The 624-nt window shown below is 42.6% G+C and overlaps 1 long non-coding RNA gene across 1 annotated transcript in view; it reads left to right on the top strand.

Moving 5' to 3' along the window:
• Positions 1-130, top strand: part of LOC106529131 (uncharacterized) — a 4,086-nt gene extending 3,956 nt beyond the window's left edge. The window contains exon 3 of the long non-coding RNA XR_001311598.1: positions 22-130. This is a non-coding gene — a long non-coding RNA (uncharacterized LOC106529131). The remainder of the gene's footprint in view (positions 1-21) is intronic.
• Positions 131-624: the final 494 nt, after the last annotated feature.

The following is a 624-nucleotide window of genomic DNA, read 5'->3' as shown; positions in this document are numbered from 1 at the left end:
AGTTTTTCTTCATCTTTCCAGGCCTGGCTGCAGTACCTGGTCGTATCCAGCAGAGGGCGGTCTGCTCCCAGCCCCGAGGGCAGATGATATTTTCTTCTTCTCCTGTTAGAAAATAAAAGATCAAACATGAGATTTTTGTTGTTTTGTTTCTTTCTGTGACATGTTTTACTTGTTTTAAAGTTTGACCTGCTCCACCTGCAGCAGGTGAAGCTCTGTTCATCCCCTCCCCCCGCCCTCTTCCAGGGCCGGCTCAGTTAAGGCTAAAGGTGCAAAGTTTCCTCTGCTGGAACTCGCCGATGCCCCGAGTGTTGGCTGTCAACCCTGGAGGAGGTCCAGCCCAGACGCAGCAAGACGATCCGGACCTGATGTGGGTCAGGTTCTAGTCGTCTCACTCGAGCCGTTCCAAGGAAGTAAAACTCAGTGAAACCACAGCGATGCACACATCAGAGGAAATATTTTTAATCATTAATGATGATATAAAATACTACATTACACTTAAAATACATTACACTTGAAATACTACATTACACTTAAAATACTGCATTACATATAAGATACTACATGTAAAATACTACATTACACTTAAAATACATTACACTTGAAATACTACATTACACTTAAAAT

This window comes from Austrofundulus limnaeus, unplaced genomic scaffold, assembly GCF_001266775.1.
Source record: "Austrofundulus limnaeus strain Quisiro unplaced genomic scaffold, Austrofundulus_limnaeus-1.0 Scaffold424, whole genome shotgun sequence".
Classification (NCBI taxonomy): Eukaryota; Metazoa; Chordata; class Actinopteri; order Cyprinodontiformes; family Rivulidae; genus Austrofundulus; species Austrofundulus limnaeus.
Note: the sequence above shows the minus strand (reverse complement) of the source record. Positions and strands in the feature narration are given on the sequence as shown.